The 19706-nt window shown below is 36.5% G+C and overlaps 1 long non-coding RNA gene across 5 annotated transcripts in view; it reads right to left on the reverse strand.

Moving 5' to 3' along the window:
- Positions 1-12601, reverse strand: part of LOC118598863 — a 109762-nt gene extending 97161 nt beyond the window's left edge. Inside the window, exons 1-3 of one of the 5 annotated variants that reach the window (XR_004948053.1) lie at positions 11932-12051; positions 11636-11731; positions 9958-11320 (exon numbers count right to left, since the gene is read on the reverse strand). This is a non-coding gene — a long non-coding RNA (uncharacterized LOC118598863). Of the gene's footprint in view, positions 1-9957; positions 11321-11635 lie in introns of those variants that run through there. The other 4 variants (XR_004948056.1, XR_004948054.1, XR_004948055.1 and 1 more) reach the window with 4 other exon arrangements.
- Positions 12602-19706: the final 7105 nt, after the last annotated feature.

Consider the following 19706-nt stretch of genomic DNA (forward strand, 5'->3'; position numbering starts at 1 on the left):
ATCCTGTTTTCTGATCCATGTTATCACTGTGGATTTATGTAGGAATAAGATACTGATGAATTTTTCGTCAGACATTGTAGACACACAATAACATCTAACCAATTAGAAATCCCAATCCCCAGTGTTTACAATGGAGATATTTTTCAGTCAGGCGCTGAGGCAGTGGAGATAAACTGCTTATACACCACACTGCAGTAAGACATTTATCACTAACAACGTCAATCTTCACTGAACTAACTTCTCATCTGCCAAAAATATATACTGTAACAGTCTGGTCCATAAAATGACATAAAGTCCCACTCCATTCATCTTTTGATCAAGCGTTCCTAGTGGACTTTTAATTATAATTATGCTGTTTTTAGCCAAAATGTAAAAAAAAAAAAAAAAAAAAATCTTTTTCTAGGACATAGTTTCTGCAGAGCAGTATCAGAAATTTGCCGCTGAGATGTCCTGATATTTCCTGTCACTTCGTTTACACTCCCTCCCACTAGCTTACAGTCCCTCACAACCCTAGAAACTAAACTGGGAAGCAAAATCAGAGCTACCCAGCCGTTTTAAGCCAGACGAAGAAAAGACAGATGTACACAGATCTGTTTGTCTACAAGTGGATGCATCAGAATGGAGTGGAGCAGTACGGTGGTCCTGACATGCAAATTACATCAACAAATTACTCGACGTAAAACCTTTGAAGATTACATCAACAATTAAAAAGTAAAACAAAAGATGAAAAAAAATCACCATTTCATTTTAGAGGACGAAACAAAATTTTAGAAACCAAAATGTAAAAAAACAAAAAAATAAATAAATATTGGAAAACAAAAGTAATCTCCTGAAACACATTAAGATACCAGAAAAGACAGATACTATGGGACATCACTGACTGGATGATGATATGCAGCATCACTTCATGCAAAATAATTTTCAGTTGAAATGTTAGACTGAGGTCATCATCCATTTTTTAAAATAAAGAATAAAGAAATACCCAAAAACACAGTTAATCTTAAGTTATGTTATATATGTACTCCATCATGATAAAAATGCTACATGAACATGTTAAGGAGTAGGTCGTTATTAATGAATTATGGGAGATTTAAACGTACAAGGAACTTTAATGTGAAAATAATTGAGGTACACCAGCAGCAGAGATCTAAATTTTCACCTTTTTTAAAAATATCTCCATACAAATCTTTTTATATTTTAAGTTGAAGAATAAACAATAGACAACTCACTTAAAAATTGGCTAAAGTAGAACTCCCACATTGCATCATTTTTCATCAAAGACTTTGTTTCTGTTTCTTGGTCGTGTTGTATCGCAGGTTATTTTCTTAGATTAAAGTCATTTAAGTGGTTTCAGCCTTTTTACTTGTACTTTGAGTCAAAGACCTGCTAATTGCTCACACCTGGTCTTAGTTAAGGATCACAGCTGCTCCTCCTTCTGATTACTCTTTCAGCGTGTATTTATAAATATATATATAGCTCCAAGGGTTTGATTGTCAGTTGCCTGATCTTTGTTATGGTTTACTTCCTTGTGGCACCTTTTATTGTGCCACCTGTTATGGTTGTGTCTTTTTCTTCTGTCACATTAGGTTTTAGTTTAGCAAAAGTCACTTCTTACTTTTCTGTCATGTTTTTTTTATATTGCTGCAACAGCGTTAGTTGCAGTATTGCCTTTTACAGTTGATTTTTGCACATTTGTCAAAGTTCAGTTTTTCTGACTCCATTCTGATTTTGCTTAAACTAGCATTCATACCATGTTTGAGTAGGGAGATAAAGGTAATGATTTAACGGACACTTTCACCAAAAGCAACTTACTGCTTGTCACATTAACGTTAAGGGTAAGCCAGAGTTAAATGTCTTGCCCAAGGGCACATCAGCTGTCAAGGCGGGGACCACTGACAAACCAATTGCCAGACGGTCGCTCTGATCCACAGCCGACCCCCTGAAATATACCCATGTATATACTTTAATGTCACTAGACCTCATTAAAGGGATTTCAGACAAGATGAATCAAATCATCTCGATTTCTGATGTCAAAATTTGTGTTGTTAAAACAGCACAACTTACATTTAAACTGATTTTGATGGGTCCAACTTCCCTCTGAAATCTAGATATTTAAAAATAAGGACAAATGCAAAGGTCAATTAAAAGAAAATGAGGAAAAAAAGAAATAAAAAGGAAATCCAAACTTGTCATGGATATTTAAGATCGATTAACAAAAAGATGTCAAAAATCTACAATAAATGATCACTAGCAAGCTGAAACTGACTTAATCACTCAGAGTTTGGGCAAAAAAATCAATACGTGGCCTTGAAACAAACTTTTTATTAATTATAAATCCTTTGTTTCAAATATATATAGTGATAACCTCACAATTGGTGGGCATCCAAGCTTTTTTAACACATTTTTATTATTTTGCTTTTTTTTTTTAGATCTGAGTGGCCCACTTGGTTGAATCTTGATGCCAAAAAATGTCAGTCCATCCTTTGTCTTCAACTTTACAGCTTAAAAATAAATTTTCCAATTTAAAACAAAAGATTCAGTAAAACTTTTGAAATTTATGTCAGAAATTTTCTGTAAAAGTTGACCCTAAATAATTCTGCCTTTCCCCTCATTATCTTTGCTATGAGCTCTCCATGCTCTTTCAGGCCATGAAAGCCCTTGGTCTGGTTTTATCACTGAGTTAACTGGAGTGAGGTGGGCCAGATCAATAAGCGCACTCTCAGAGAGGAGCCAGCGCAGAGACTGTTAGAGGCGCGGGGGAGAAAAGCGTGAGAGGCAAGGAGCAATCAGAGAGCTGTGGATGTATGCCTTCAGGAGTGGATCGATGAACTGACAGGGGCCCTCCTTTGTTCTTGCACAGTGCTCAGATGTTAGACGCGCTTAACATGATTGCTTAAAGGTTTTTTTTTTTTGTTTGCGAACTTGTGTTTTTGTTTGTCATTTCAAGCTAGTTACAGTAAATGTCCCTTTCGTTTGTTAGATAGGTGGTTCAAATTTCCTTTAATGGCTTGTTTTCTATTTTTTTGGTATACTAACAGGAGTTATTAGATACGATATTCATCGTAACTGTCCTAATATAATATGGTAATTTAAAAATAGACACATATGTAGACAGAAGTATTTAAATAATAGAATATTAGGGATTCTTACACAGCAGGTTTTAATAAATCCAAGTTTTATTTCCAACATAGCTCAGCTGCGTTCTCCATTGTCAAGCCACACTACTATCTAAACCATGTTAAGCACTTTGCCTTGTTAAATACTCCAAGAATTACTTCTAACAAGAACTTGGATGTGCCAGCCTCCTCGCCAGAATGTGTTGATCATAAAGAGCAAGTAGATGTCAACAGATCTGCTCTCAGCTACAGACCGTTGAAACACATGAGCTCTTTTCCAAAGCTTAATAAGATAGCACAGATGCGCCCTTGTCTCACAACTGCCCCGAGTTTCATTGTACTTTGGCCCCACAACCCTGCCACTGCAAGACCTTTGCAGCTTCGCTTGCATGAGAGCCTCTCATTAGGACAGACAAACGAAAACCGAGGTCGAGGTACATAAAAGTAGCCAAGGCTAAGGAGTCTGCCTTTAAGATTAGATGGACGCTTCAACACGTCCTAAGGCCATCCAGCGGACCTCTGGCCCTCCCCATCATGACCTCCAATATCCACCATTATTTGATGAGGCAAAGCTTGATAATTATTTTGCGTGGATAAAGAAGAGGGCATGGTGTGAAAAGACTGTCTTTTTCTAAGGGTAAGGATAGTGAGGAAGACAGAGAGAGAGAAAAAACTAACTCCAAAAAAAGAGAAAAGATCAAAAGCGAGCCTTTCACTTTGCATGCCTCAAAGGCTCCAAAGAGGATAAAGAACAATTGGGCCCAGGGTATCCTGTCCTCTTTTGCAATTAGACTCAGCTGATGAAGTGAAAAGCATGAATGGCAGGGTTCAAGGCCTTCTCGAGGATTCACACAACAGGACATGTTTTTACTTTCCTTCCTTTATTTCCATCTTGATTAGGGGAACAGAAATGCAGCTGAAACTTTTCCAGAAGAAACCACTAGAATCCAAGTGGCCAAAGGTGGTTCATCTGAGGGCCAGTCCTTGAGGCCCTAAAAGTGGTCACCATGGGTGTCATCTACTAGATGCTTCAACCGTTTAAAACACTTATTTTATTGTAGCTGGTGTTCAATCCAAAATTTCAATCAAAAACAAAAATGAATCGTGTAACTCGCTTTATAGTTCGTTCATTTGACTTCTATCTGTGTTTAAAAGTTACATTATGTTCAACTTCCTACCCTAATTCCTAACTACTAAAAAGCAATATCTAGTGTCCTGGATTTTAAAACAATTTGGACACCATGCTCACAACTTTTTTTGTTTTCTATGATGTCACTGATTTCACTAAGTGAAAATCTAGCCACAATGAACATTTTATGTTTATTTATGACTCTATAGTGTTCTGATGATTGAAACATTGATGGTTTATTAAAAATTACATTAAAACACTTTTTGCAGAAATTGTTCAAACCCAATGCATTGTGGTCTATATTTGCCAATCTAGTATAAGCATCGATACACATTTTTTGCAAAGGCTTCTCGGAAGTTTCTAGGGCACTAAGTTTTGGAATTGTATAATTGGACAGCACTACCCATTGTGTTTATATGTATTTGTACTTTATAGGTTCATGAAGATGTTTTAACCCTGTTTTATGCCTTTTTTTCCAAATTCTTCCCATCATCCTGAACATATATCCAGTGTAGAATTGTTTAATAATAGATAAACAACCCAAAAAATTACTTGTTTTAAAGAAGTTGTTGGAAAAAAGGTGGTTTACTAATGTGTATATAGGTTTAACAAAACCACATAGGCAACAGGTACAGAAGAGTGCAGGTTAATGGAAATTATTTGCAACTGACTGAAGCTTCAATCAACCAAAAGGTAACGCTAATTTACCAATTCTCTCTAATAAGTTTCAACATAAAACAAAGTACGTGATATTTTCCAGAGTGGTAAACCACAATGTCAACACTGTATGTTGCAAAACTTCTTGGAATTTATCACCAATGGGCTATAACAACACTTTTTACAATAATTGTTTCAAAATTCAAAGACAATTTAGAAATGTTTGTAACTTTTTAAAACTTAATTTCTAAGTTCTATGGCAAAATTTACATTTTTAATGTGTTCAAGGAAATCTCTGAAGGTAAAAAATACAAAAAAGCGTAGTGGTAAACAGCAATCAGAACTAATGGATGACTAGTTGACTTGCACAAGAACGCACACCGTGTTTATTTGCATCATGTCGTGAGGTTGTGAGAGATTTGCCTAGGGCTCCACATGGGCTTTGACCGCTTTCTCATAAGGGGGCTGAAAAGATTAGGGAGGTGTGAGGGGAGCACTTGCATGCAGGAATACACAAATATTCAAAAAACTGAATCTGTGCGGTTTCATTTATACATGTTTTTTTTTTTTAGACAAATATTTAATAGAAAAAGTACAATTCAGATAACTCTTATTATATACATTTATTTTTAACTGACAAACAATATATTCTGATGTTTCACTGGGTAAATGAGCAAAAATATATATGTTTTGTCCATAATCTTTTAAAGAATACATTTAAAAATGGTGCTCAAACTTGCAAAAAAGTAAAAATTAAAACAATGTTCTAAAATATGGTTTGAACAATTTACTGCCAATTTTTTTAAGTAAATTTAAAAGAAATTCCTTACTGTGGCTATATGAATAAGCAGTCCCCAAAGCTTTAACTCCACTGCCACACTGCACTAAAACCTTAAGATGATTAGTGATATTCTTAAAACCTAGCCCACAGATAATGTGTTTAAAGAAGCGATACGGCTTTTCTAAGCTTTGAGTTCAAAGTCTGAGAAGCATGGGGTCACAATGCCAATGGGCTGAACAAAGAGTAGCCAAAATGGGCTTTGGGTATTTGAAACTTAGGCCCATAGACCTCTTTGATCAAAACTCAGCTACAGCCATAGAAATACTAAGTATCAAGTCCCTCGAACTGTGTTGCTAGGCATGCCACATTCAACAGAAACAGATAAAATAACAGAAGGAAATCAGAAAGATCTAACTTTATCATCATATGTTGACATTTCAAAGTCTAGTTGTGACATAAAACAAGATACTTTATTGTCAAACAGGGAAAACACAACGGATATTAAAATGGAATCTATTGTTGTTTGGATTCTTAGGTTTTCCTCACATGTTGCTTCATGTTTCTCATATAACATTTGTGTGCTAAATCTATTACAAACAAATTAAATCGTGTTGTTCTTCGCCACCTGCTAACATCTCAAACTAACTCTGAAATCCGCTAATTACATCTACAATGCCACTAAGTGAAAGTCCACATGTTTCCTTCAAGAAACCAGAACACGAGTCATTCAACATGAACTTGAACAGATTTTTCACATATATAGCAGAGTTGAGCAATTAGTAAAGAATGTTTCAATTTTTTTTTAAATAAACCTCCTGGTGGATAGAGAAGCTTTGAGTGGTGAGTCAATATCACAAAAAAAGATGTTAAGCTGTGAAATTTCAATTTCAGTGGAATCTCTTTAAAGAAGTGTTAGAAATTTAAAGTTATTAAAGAAAACTGTAAAATGTTCCACAGTGACCCATGTGCTGCAGCATATGAGTGCGAAAGGATGCAAACTCAAACAGGAAGACTGAAAGTATTGAATATTATAGCCGTATAATTGAGACAAAATTAGCCTTTGCCCTCTCCGTTTATTTATTTCCTGTTAATTAACAACACGTATATTATTTTCAAGCAGTTACAGAGGATATCTACACATATGATGTTATTGTTTACCATTTGTAACTTTGTCTGCAAAAAGTTGTTTTTTTTATCACAAAATTAAATGTTTTTAACCCAAGATCTATACATAAAAATAAATCACCTATATGTTTTAATGAAAATGACAGGAATCATCAAACTTGAAGTGGGTTTTAATGAGCAAAAAAACTATTTTACACACAAAGTGAGCCCACTATAGTTATTGAGAATCTTAAAAAATAAAACAATATTTTTTTATCAATTAGCGTATTTTTCGGATATAGGGCGCACCGCAGTACAAGTTGCAAGAGCAAAAAATGTCTAATCAAGAAGAAAAAAAAACATTTATGAGTCGCTCTGGAGTATAAGTCGCACTTGTACTCCAAAATGCGATGTTTCAGAACAAACACGCCAAGCATAGCCAAAAAAATAAAGAATTAAAGAAAAAGAAGATAGAATAAAGACATCTCTTTATCTGTATAAGAAGAATATCAAAGTTTAAGAGGAAAACAATCAGATTCTCTTCCATGTTTGTTTTGGACAACACTTCTTCTGCCACTGTCAGTAGAAAATACTTCAAATGCAGTGCCCTCTAGTTGTTGTTAGCGGAAGCAACCGCTAAAAGACAAATGGTGTTTACTGGGAAAATAACAAATATATATATAATATATATTAAAAAAAACAACACACAAATAAGTTGCTCCTGAGTATAAGTCGCACCCCTGGTTAAACTATGAAACAAACTACGACTTAAACTCCAGAAAATACCTCAGAATTTACTTTTGGGTATAAACAGACTTATAGTACTGGCTTTACACCTTTATTTCTCCTTTAATGCTCTCCTTTAATGTTCTTAAATGCATGTTTAGACCATGAAGTTCACACTGGACTAGCAGGGAGGGGTTTCTTCTTTTTTTCTTTCTACTGTTTACCAGTGAATATCCGCCACTTAAAGTCAGAGGAGGCTTGTTGAAGTGGGGCAAATCTTGCTCCAGACTTGTTTTTTCTACTCCGATAAATGTAAGAGTTTTTTTAATTTGTCATATTATCAGGTTGGCATGTCGATGAATTAATTAAAAAAGATGTCATCCATTTGTCACTTGCAAGTCCCTGATAGGTCAAAGTTCAAATTGGTTTTACTTTCAAAACACTATCAGTGGACATGTTTTTTACTTGGAGCTAGAAAAAACAGTTGTAGAAACTTGTGTAATGATGCATGAATTATTTAGTTTTGAACATAGAAGCACAAAAACACATCTACGCACGTTTACATTGAGTTTTCATTAAAGATGGTTGGTTGAATGTGCGTTGCCAAGGGCAGTGTGAAAGTAGCTGTTTGAGTACCAATTAGGGGTGTGCCAAAATATTAAAATTGTGATATATCGTAATATTTAGTCCTGTGATTGATTCTCAATCAGTTCTCACCAAGTATTGATCTTTTATGTTCGTTTGAAGAGGCCATAAAACGTTATATTCATCATCCTTTGGTGAGACGTTCTTTTGGAGGTAGATAGGGCGCACGTAAGGAGACTGGCCGTCGCGGGCACCAATGTGCCTGGCAGCTACTTGAATTATTATTTTTTTTTTCTTCTGTTGTTCACAACAATTTTGCACTAAGTAGTGGCACGGCTGTTTATGTTTACTATTGTTAACAGTCAATTTGACAGATAATTCCAATTCAGTTGGTGTCAATGCTTGTATTAGACATAGTATAAGTGATTTCTGAAATGTTGCATAAAAGTGTGCATTATTTGTTGCACTAAAAAGACACAAGTTATTTATTATGATTGTGTTCATTCTAAAAAATGAACGGGGATATATATTTTCCTAAAAAAATATGTGTTAATCTACATATTGTGAGTTATTAGAGAAGATTTTTACCAGATATCGATATCATTGGTATCATGATCCATGTATCGCATATCGCATCGTATCGTATCGTGAGCCATGTATCACATATCGCATCGTATCGTGAGCCATGTATCGCATACCGCATCGTATCATGAGGCATGATCGCATATCGCATTGTATCATGAGCCATGTATCGCATATCGACTTGTATCATGAGCCATGTATTGCATACCGCATTGTATCATGAGCCATGTATCGCATACCGCATTGTATCGTGAGCCATGTATCGCATATCGCATTGTATCGTGAGCCATGTATCACATATCGCATTGTATCGTGAGCTATGTATCACATATCGCATTGTATCGTGAGCCATGTATCGCATGTCGCATTGTATCGTGAGCCATGTATCGCATATCGCATTGTATCATGAGCCATGTATCACATACCGCATTGTATCGTGAGCCATGTATCGCATATCGCATCGTATCGTGAGGTACCCTGTGATTCCCAGCCCTAATACCAATGCAAACTTTGACAAACACATCTATATCTTTTATTGTTTTGTCTGAGTATTACTGAAAAGTTCTAGTCCACTGTTTTTTTTATCAAATTAAAATTTTGAGCCTTTAGTTTGCTTTTTTTTAATAAACTCTATATCAACCTCCAAATGGAATCCCTTTAACATAAAGGATATAAAGCTTAGCATGTGTAATGGACAAAAAAGAAACTGTTATTTGGTCTATTACCACTGGCAGAAACCTCCTGATGACACAAAGAGATGGGATACACTAAACGTAACAGGCATCTTGTTTTAATTGTTCAAATTTTCTCTCCTCCTTTTTAAGGTGACAGGGCCATTACTCCAAAGTCAGCACTTATCTGCAGCATCACTGAGGATTAATGGTTTCACTTCGGCTAGTAAGAAATGTTCAAGTTTTCCTGATTATCAGTGCAAGAAAAAGAATAATGGTTATTTGTCATTGTGTTAAGCTGGGAGAGAGACTAATCTAACAAAACACTCTGTTAAGAACGCTATTAACCCTTGCAGCAGAGGCAGAGCGGGATGCACGCTGGACCCGGAGCAGCAGCAAGGCTGCGATTGCCTTTAGGAGAGATGTGTCAGTCGGAATTGTTGTAGAAAACACATAGCTGTGCATTGGACAAATCTAGGCTCTAATATAGGTTGAAGAAAGGGCAGAAATCAAGACGTATAGTTTTATAAATCCACCTAGAATTTTGAATTTCATGAAATAAACCTATAGACCACAGAAACTTAAGTCAGTCAACAACTAAAATAAGGCCATACAATAAATCAAAATTGTTATTAGTTGGAGAAAAACCAACAAATGCAAAAGGTTTGAACCATCAATGACTAATACCATGGCAGAAAAATGTTACGCAGAGTGTACAATCAGACTTGGATTTATGGTTTGTTTGTGAAAAGAACAATTACCTCCATGCATAACTGACACACTAACCGTATAACACATTTGTCTCGTAGAGGAGTTTTTTTTCCCTCCACTGGTGGAGTCCCTGAAGCTTTTGTACTGGCTCGTTCCTCCTCCAGTAATCGCTAACATTATTTTTTTTTGTCACCTTTATAGCATCTATTAGCTACTTTCTACTATCTGTTTGTGGGACGTTTTCTTTTCCCTTTTCCCCATAAATGTTTTATATATTGGAGAGAGAATGATTGTTCTTTGCAATGAGGCCAGCGCGTGGCCTCAGTAAGACAAATTGCTCCAGAACGTCTGAATGGCAGTCAATGATAACTCATTGTAAGGAGAGTAAGTGACTTCCAATGGAGTGGATGGGGGGACAGAGAATAATGGCAGAGCACAGGTGAAAAATAGATGTTTGGCTCAGTGTAATTACTCCATTAGGGGGCTCTCTGTTAATCTAACCAAGCCACGGCGAGTGTTTCTGCAGCAATGACGAGGTGACGGGTGAAAATTACTGCAACCGGACAGAGACGAGTCCCGCCACCTCGCCAGTCAAAACACACTATGAAGTGTTTACTAATGGATAAATGTACTTGCAGATGACACTTCCTGCAGCATCCAACACCAGCTACTCTCGCTCCAAATAAGTGTGTTATTTATACATATTGATGAAGTTCATTACTGAGCTGACATATTAATTACCTGCTCCTGCTCCTTTGGCTCCTGCATGCAGAGTTCTTCAACCTTTTCTGGTTCATTTCAGTCCCACAGGACAAATCAGCTGTGAAAATACAAAAAAATCTGGGTTAGCAAAGGAAAGAGAATAAGAAAATAAAGAAAAAAATCACAAAGGAGGGACAAAGAAAAAAAAAAACCCACCCGCTGGAAACCAACACCCCCGTTCTGCTGGTTTCCAGACAAACATAATGTTAACAATTTTTTGACCATTTGGTGTCTGCTGCTCCTGCCTGTGGCAATCTACACAAAAGAAAAAAAATGGCCCAATATGGTCTTAAGAGTTTAGTCTGACCAGACAATCTGTTTTCTTAAGTCAACTTTTGAAACACTGCTATGAGCAGTGCCCACAGCCATATCACCAAAGCTCAGGTTGACCTTGCATTCACCTTTATACCGTTTCCCATCTGTTTAGGTTCTACTCTAGAATTCATCCCAGTTGGCTGTAGGCCCACATTTGCATTGGTGGAACCAAGAACAAACCCTGTAGAAAGTAAAAGAAGAAAATAAAGTCTTTTTACAAAGAAGCATCACATTTTTATTGAGACCCAACACATTTAAAATGACCTTTTAATGGTTGTTTAGAGGCTATTTTGTTTCCTGACCATTTTTTTGTTTGTTATTTTGAGGGTTTTTTTCTGCTATCGATCATTATAAGGAGGCTTCTAACCACCAACAAATGAGTGGCTGGATTTGACTAACTTAAAAGCAACATTGCGGCTACAGCCGACCATCACATCCTTGGTTATCTCTGCTAATACAAATCCTCCCAGCAGCTCATTAAAGGGGGTAAACTGACCTTCAAATAGATTAAAAAAGAGAAAAGCTGTAACCAGGCAGGAATGGCTGAAAACACATGCAAAGGATGTCCAGCTGAAAACGCTTCCTCTTCAGACTACAGGTTTGAAGGCAGAGAGAAAAAAAGTGAGTCTTCCATCATGAAAGGGACAGTGAGAGGTGCCATTGTCATTAAGGGATGAAAACGAGCACGGTGACCCGATTAAAGCGGGAATTTCTGGGTCACGGTCTTACTTTTTTATTTTTAAGATGAATATATTTCTGTTTAGAACGACGCGGTGAGCGGCCCACACCCACCTGTGATAAGAGCTTCTTTTTTTTTTTTTCAGAGTAACGGTTCAGACAGAGAGGCCCTGGAGCTGTCACCCCGCACGGAGAGAGCGCGGTGGTTCAGCCTGGAGGAAGCGGAACGTGGAAGCGACCGCGGCCGGCTGGTGGGCTGCGTGGCCGGTGGTACAGTCCTGAAGTTGCGGGCTACAGCGTCACTCAGTGGACGGTCGAGGTACTGCAACGCTGATAGATAGATAGATAGATAGATAGATAGATAGATAGATAGATAGATAGATAGATAGATAGATAGATAGATAGATAGATAGATAGATTTCTTTAAAAAGACAGAAGAACGAGGGATAAGAAAGATGAACTCGAAAAGAGTGATGGATAGGAAATAATATAGAAAGGAATGATAATATAAAAAAATGACAATATTTTAAAAAGAATGATAAATAAGAAAGAGTATCGAGAAGAATGATAATATTGAAAAAAACGATAATATTGAAAAGATTAATAATATTGAAAAAGAATGATAATATCGAAAAGATTGACAATATTGAAAAGACAGATAATATTGAAACAATGATAGGTATGAAATAATATAGAGAAGATTGATAATACTGAAAAGATTGATTAAAATTGAAAAAGAATGATGATGTTGAAAAAGAACGATAATATTTAAAAATAACAATAATATCCAGAAGAAAGAAAAATTATCTAATTCAACGGCTCACCAAAACCTTTATTTCAAAAGTTATTCTACACTCTTTTCAAAAACATACATTTGTTATAAACACAAAACACACGTATAAGGCTAAATAAAAAATTACTTATTGATGTTTTGGAGAGAAGGGGGAAACTATAGAAATTAAGTATGAACCTTTGCTATATATTTAGATTTTTTTTTTTAATATCAAACATATTTCACAAGCAATCACTTAATCCACTGGATTTTTCAATATTTTTGCCATTTTTCTTAAGCTTTTCCTCTAAAAAGTAATTACTTCACAGTATTTATAGACAGCACTTTGACTGTCTCTGGTGTTTGTGTAAAAACGCTGGCTGAGGATTCAAAACCTCTGCTTTTCTTTCTGTGAGAGGCTGTGCTTCATTTGTTGCCCTGTCCATTATTGCCAGCATATTTGAAAAGTGCTAAGCCTTGAAACGAGTCCCATATTATTTCAGGCCGGACTGAATATTTCACAGCAGGGGGCAGAAAATGAGACCTTCCCTCAAGAGACTGCCTGCAGTGCATTCTACTTGGTGCAGCAAACGGAAGGTCTCATACTGTGCAAAAAAACACTTGAGCAAACAATTATATATTTATCTGCCACACTTGGGAGACTTTCCTCTATTTTTCACGTGCATGGTTGTGCAGTAGATGAGAAAAAAAAAACCTGTCAAAAACTATAAGATTAAAGGTTGCCTCAAACAATCCATATGTGCACCTACATCAGTGACAGAAGGTATTCATCGACTCACAATATGAGGTGTTTAACAATAATGCATATAAACATACGACAGAAAGTTAAGCCGTCTCTTCGATGCACTGACTAGAGTAAGAGCAGCAGGCTGAAAGCAGGAAGCTAACCAGATTGATTCTTGAATTGCTGTCTTGAAATAAGATCTCAGTCTTGCGAGATTAGTGTCCTCTCTGGTGCAAAATTTCATAAATGTGTAACAGAATAGACCCTGGACAGTTGTCTCGTCACAATGCTGTCTTTGGACTGATTCGAGAGACTTTATTCACTTGTAACAGATCTTCCTACTGTGCTGTCAGGAGAACATTAAAGGGTTTAAGAGCAGAATTTCGTTTTAAAACACAATAAGTAAGTGATCCACAGCGGCTCACTGAGTCATTGTGGAAATGTCGGTCTTTAGCAAAGAAGCACGCAGCGAGCTTAAATATTAGGAATGTGTTGACATTTTATTTGACTGCATACACTTAAATGGTAAATTGTTATCAGCCATAAATAACAAACTGACATATAAATCCGTTTTAATGCAAAAATGTTGGGCTAACTAGACAATTTGCAGCTAAAAGTAGATGTGCACCAGGAGAAAAGTCAAACAACAAAGCTTCGCCTAATCATTGAAACTTGGGCTGGCAGTGACCTTTGGGAGGGATCCATATCTCTGTTCCTGGAAGAAATGATGTGTATGGCAAGCAGTTGAGTCCTTTGTGTTTCGTGAAGATATTGAGTGTTTGAAGTGTTAACCCTGATGCTGCGCCTTTGGGGCAAGCAGGCGAGGGAAACATGTCACACAATAGGATGGGACTTAGATCCAAGCTTCCCTTTCTCTGACCTATGACCATTATTGGTTTTAAGGGTCGCTGCTACTCTCCCTCCTTAGGGGCAGTGTCTGTCTTGATTGTGTCATGACTATGTGCAGAAATTCACTTAAAATGTGGATAGTGAATGTTTCCTTGTATGTAAGCAACCGAGTAATTGAATGGATTTAAATCCTGCAATGAAGGCTTTTTAAATGTGTTTAAATCCTGTGTAAATAAACAACATTTAGTCATTCTTTTCCGCCCAAATCTGTAAAATGTGAATTTTCATCCTCCGTTAAAGCCTCTTTGTTCAGCTTGCTTTTGTCCACATCCTGGCTTCAAAAGGCTTGGCCATCTTTTAGGTATTTGCTGTCATGGAAATGACCTTTGTTAATGAATCTTTGAATTTTGGTTGACAATGTTTTTGTGTGATCTCTCCATGTTGTATGCCTCCAGTAGCTTCGCTGACATAATCCACTGAGGCCACACATGAAACAGTGTGCCATCTGCACCTGGAGCATGACTATCAGCTCTGTCCCCCCGCCGCCCCCTTGCGCTGCTTGTGCTTGAGCTTTTCTCCTGCCTCAGTGTAGCCTGACCCTGCTCCTCCAGTTCCAGGCTACAGAAGCCAAACCAAAGGCAGCTTTCAAAGGGGACTGTCTGCTCAAATCAAGTCATGGGCCTTTTTAGAACCAGTTCAGAGATCATAGCAAGTGGAAGTCAGGGAAGAGGATGACCCTCTCCTCAAGGCTTGATCGGATCTTGGCCCAGTCAAACCCAGCAGGGCTCAGTCTCTGGACAGCTCCGTCTCTGCAGGCTTTGACTCTGTGATAGCGCGAATGAAAGAGGGCACCGAGAGAGCAGCAGTTCTGATGTGTCAGGCTCAATGTCCTGGCAGTCTTGCTGAGCAAAGTGGGCAAAGCAAAGGACACAGCCAGCAGGCACGGGTCCCGAATGAGACCCCTATATTGTGTGACATGTCATCTAATGACTGTCCTTTTGTTTTAACTCTTTGCCTCAAAGATAAGTTGAGGCCAGTGACAAAGGCCACAGGACAAATAAACAAAGCAGGTTCTTCTGAGACACAAACATATTGTTCAGTACATTAAAACAAAACATTGAATACCTATTAGTGTTTTTCAAGTTGCTTTATTACAAAACTTTATTTAGTTCATTTGCTTAGTTTATCATCTGCCTTTTGATCTTCAGCCTTTATTGTGTTATTGCACTGTTAAGACTGTGTCTCCTTGTTGGTTCATCCTATTTCCCTCATCTTCTAAGCATAAAATTAATATTTTATGTACTTCGCGTCCTCAGACGTTTTTTGTGAAATCAAGACATTTTTTAGGCTACTACAATGATTGTTAAGCCTTTTATTTTGCCAGACAAGCTCAGTAATTACAGTCTTCTCCCTGTACAGTGGGACTCTTCATGTTTTCTTTACCAGAACAAAAGAGCATAATAAATGGATCATGTTGTTGTACTTTAATATGGAGGTTTAGGTTAGTTTTACAGGAATACAGCAGAAAACATAATCCAGTTACTTTTAAGGAAGTGTCTTAAAGTCCCCATGACAATTTTTTTAATTAAAAAAAACATTCTCAGTAGTATTTTAATTGTGATTGTGAAGTTTTTAACCAAAATCCTACAACCTAAATGGCTTAAAAAGACATTTTTCATGTTGATCTGAAGCCTTTGGCTGCAAAATCTACTCTGAGGGGGCGTGGCTTTTGGAGCTGAACTGAGCAGCTTCGCCCCTGATCCCCCACTGTCTGATTATGATAGCTTGTTGTTTCGCTAGCGTAAATCTTCACTGCTGCTATAAAATTGTCCAGCAATATCAGTAATGTTCAGCTGTACCGTTTTGAGCCAGATGTCAGCTCAGACAAGAAAGTGAAGAGCTTCATGGACGAACTTCCTCCAAATTACCAGATTACCAAAGACTCTTTTAGCTAATTATGTTAATTGACGTTGCCGTGACCAATAAATTCAATCCATTTGTTTCTCAGAGCAGAATCTTTGGGAAAATAATGAAAGCTAGCATCAAAATGGTCTTTAATTGATTTACAATCCATTACAACTGCTGTCAAATGAGCCGCCGTTTGCAATTCCGTGGTCACATCAAGGAGCTCCGTGAAACAACAATTGACAACAATTTAAAAGGAAAAATCCTCAATGAATGATTTCTTAATATATTTGTTCTTTTTCATAAGAAAAATGCCACACATACATGGTCAAAACTAAAAAAAAACATTATTTTCATCGGAGGGGGACTTTAAGAAACTTGCTTAGTGATTTCAGTGACATGAAAGTATTCTGAATATTTGAGTATTTGAATTGAAACAACAGCAGAAGTGATAAAACTTTCAGGAACATTTGGTTCCTGTTGATCATTATTTCTGTATGGCACTAGAAAAAGAAAAAAAAATCTCACTTCCTGATTTGTTCCTCTGTAATTTTCCTTAAGGAAATAGTAGAAGGAGAAGAGCACCACAGTCAAAAGTGTCCTGCTAAAGCTCATTTGAAAGCTACTTTGAAAGTTGCTTTGTTTTTAAGAAATAATTATTTAGTAAAAATCAACTAAAATGCATAAATCCATCCATCCATGTTATGAAAAAGGGCTAAACTAGGAAGAACCACTGACATATGTGTTTAATCAATAAGTATTTTTAAGTTTTCCCATCCCCATTTATAAGTTTAGATTGCAGTTTGATGCCATTTTACTGTCTCTTTTCAAATAAATCACACAAAAATATGATACTTTTAGTCCAGACAGCCGCAAAAGCCTCAGTAAAAGTGGCTGTGAAAACAATCTTAAGATGAGGTCTCCAAGTGCCCATCATCTGGCTAGTGCCGTTTTATTCATGGCTGTATGTGACTGAAAGCATTTATTAAAGTGACACCCAACAGTTACTTTGATACTGTGCCTGTCAGTCTCGGGCATCGCGGAGCTGTCCTACGTGACTCGGGGTTATGAAGGTTAATATCAGCGAGTGCTCAAAATTCAAATGATGACAGGATGGGTTCATTGACGAATGACTGATAGTTGACCCCATATTTCATTGTGTCCACTAATGCTTTCTTGGCCAAGGTTTGTCAGAAGAGGTTTGCAGCTCTGCACTCAGTTGTCCTCGTATTTTCTTAGTGTCTCCACAGCTGATGAGTCAGTACAATGACTCACAGAGTTGATTAGAACTAGGTTTGCTTCACACAGCTAAAATGGGACAGGCACTTTTATTGCTTTAAAATGTAATTTTAGGAGGGAAAAAAAGTGCATCTATGCATATTTTGATGCAAAACTTCCCATATGTACTTACATGTCTATGTTCACTAAAACAAACTATGCGATAAAGTCACTGATCTCAGGAATTGAGCTTAAACCTCTTGATGTCTGATTTAATTTCCAGTTATGAAAAAAAAAGACTTGTGTTTTTGCTTTAATGTAAATGCAAAATTAAGGTAAGTTTGGAGTAGAAGTAGTTTGATGCATATTTGCATCAAAAGGCATTAACCCTAGAACACTTTCGCTAAAAAAGTTACACCATCACTTTTGAAATGTAATTTTTTTACCTGCTATAATGTTTCTAATAAAAATATTTGTCATAAAAATAGATCAAAATATGACAATACAATATAGTTTTATGTTCAACTGTGGTTTATGTAACAAAATGGAAAACATAGGAAGATCCTTTTTGTATGATACTGGGAGCAATGTGGTACAGAGTTTCAGTTTGGTATCAATCATAAGTAAAAACTAAGTAGTACTTGTCTCATAACAACAACATCGATAATGCGAGATCTTGTTGTTGTTTTGGTTGCGGTGTAGAGCTGCTCAAAGAGGCTTAGTGTGCTGCCAACTAGCATTTGTGGTTTAGGTGGAAAAAAAGAAGTAAAACTCTGAAGGATCTTTAAAATATTGTCTTGATCGCATTAAAATCAGTACAAGTATTGCCAAACAAAATATTGCGATATATCGCCAAATAAACAGTATGTATGCATGAGCAAATTCCCAAAAGGACGAACAAAAGGCTTCCTTTACTGCATAATATTATGTGAAATAGTATTAAAAATTCACATGCATTTCCTTAGAGATATTATTACCTTTTTTCCATAATTGGAGCCATATTGTTGGTTATTCATTTTGAAAAAAGCACAACTTACTCATACTGGACAGTTTCAGACTTTTTGCATGTCTCCTTTTCGTATACATTACACTGATCAGGAAAAGCAGAAGCAATATTTATCCAGCTATGGATGACCTCTGGCATTTTTTGCTTGAGGCTTCATATCCACCTCTTTTCTATAGATTTTGCTCTTTTGCTGCTCTAGCTGGAGGACACATCGATGAAACCTTGTGTTGATGAGGGCAATATATAAGTCAGATGTTCTTCGTGTCACAGAAAAGCTCTAAACAAGTTAGGTCAACTGTAGTTCCAAAGCCAAGAGGTCAAAGTGCAAACGGGAGAAAAATATCTGTTCTAGCATGGAAAGGTCAGTTTTGTCATCTTACATCTGGTATTAGCGCATAAAGCATTAAACCCTCATGTTTGCATGCTGTCTAAATAAAAGACTGTCTAGAATATCTTGTATTTCTGATATCAAATAAATCAAACAAATGCACTTTATAAAGCAAAACACATCGCAGTGTAAAGAAATTATTAAATGTGACATTTTATAATTTAAGCTTGTATGTTAGTAACGTGCTAGCTTTTTAGCTTTTTTGGCTAATTTGACACCTACTGAGGTTTTTGGGGCTAATTTAAGTTAAGCTAGTATTTTTGTAACACGTTAGCTTTTTTGCCTAATTTGATATCTACTGGGGTTTTTGTGGCTAATTTTGAGTTAAGCTAGTATATTTGTAACACATTAGGTTTTTTGGCTAATTTGATATCTACTGAGGTTTTAGGGGCTAATTTTGAGTTAAGCTAGTATTTTTGTAACACGTTAGCTTTTTTGGCTAATTTGACATCTACTGAAGTTTTTGGGGCAAATTTTCAGTTAAGCTAGTATTTTTCTAACACGTTAGCTTTTTTGGCTAATTTGACATCTACTGAGGTTTTTGGGGCTAATTTTGAATTAGCTAGTATTTGTGTAACACATTAGCTTTTTTGGCTAATTTGATATCTACTGAGCTTTTATAGGCTAATTTTGAATTAAGATAGTATTTTTGTAACACGTTAGCTTTTTTGGTTAATTTGACATCTACTGAAGTTTTTTGAGCTAATTCTGAGTTAGCTAGTATTTGTGTAACATGTTAGCTTTTTTGGCTAATTTGATATCTACTGGGGGTTTTTAGGCTAATTTTGAGTTATTCATCTTTCACTCATTCATTTTTGATTCGTTAAAACTAAATCACATGTTCAGCAACTTCTGCAATCATGGTATCAAAATGTATCACTAACGACATTATTGCTACTGAGGTTTTTTGAGCTAATTCTGAGTTAAGCTAGTATTTTAGTAACATGCTAGCTTTTTAACTGATTTCACATCGACTGTAGTTTTTTGGGGCTAACTGAGATAAGTT

This window comes from Oryzias melastigma, linkage group LG6 (assembly GCF_002922805.2).
Source record: "Oryzias melastigma strain HK-1 linkage group LG6, ASM292280v2, whole genome shotgun sequence".
NCBI classification, from domain to species: domain Eukaryota; kingdom Metazoa; phylum Chordata; class Actinopteri; order Beloniformes; family Adrianichthyidae; genus Oryzias; species Oryzias melastigma.